The following is a 428-nucleotide window of genomic DNA, read 5'->3' as shown; positions in this document are numbered from 1 at the left end:
CTTTAGATCGGATAGAAATGGAAAGAAACACCAAGGGATATTTCAGATACAAGAGTCGATTCGTTGTGATAGGTTCTTTATACGGCTTTCAGACGAAATCTTATAAAATGTGAATTTCGGATAGAAGCGGAAAGGATTTGCATCCTTTAGGTCGGATAGAAATGGAAAGAAATACCAAGGGATATTTCGGATACAAGAGTCGATTCGTTGTGATAGATTCTTTATATGGCTTTCAGACGAAATCTTACAGAATATGAATTTCGGATAGAAGCGGAAAGGATTTGCATCCTTTAGATCGGATAGAAATGGAAAGAAACACCAAGGGATATTTCAGATACAAGAGTCGATTCGTTGTGATAGGTTCTTTATACGGCTTTCAGACGAAATCTTATAAAATGTGAATTTCGGATAGAAGCGGAAAGGATTTG

This window comes from Wasmannia auropunctata, unplaced genomic scaffold (genome assembly GCF_000956235.1).
Source record: "Wasmannia auropunctata unplaced genomic scaffold, wasmannia.A_1.0 LD336090.1, whole genome shotgun sequence".
NCBI classification, from domain to species: domain Eukaryota; kingdom Metazoa; phylum Arthropoda; class Insecta; order Hymenoptera; family Formicidae; genus Wasmannia; species Wasmannia auropunctata.
This window is presented reverse-complemented; position numbering follows the sequence as displayed.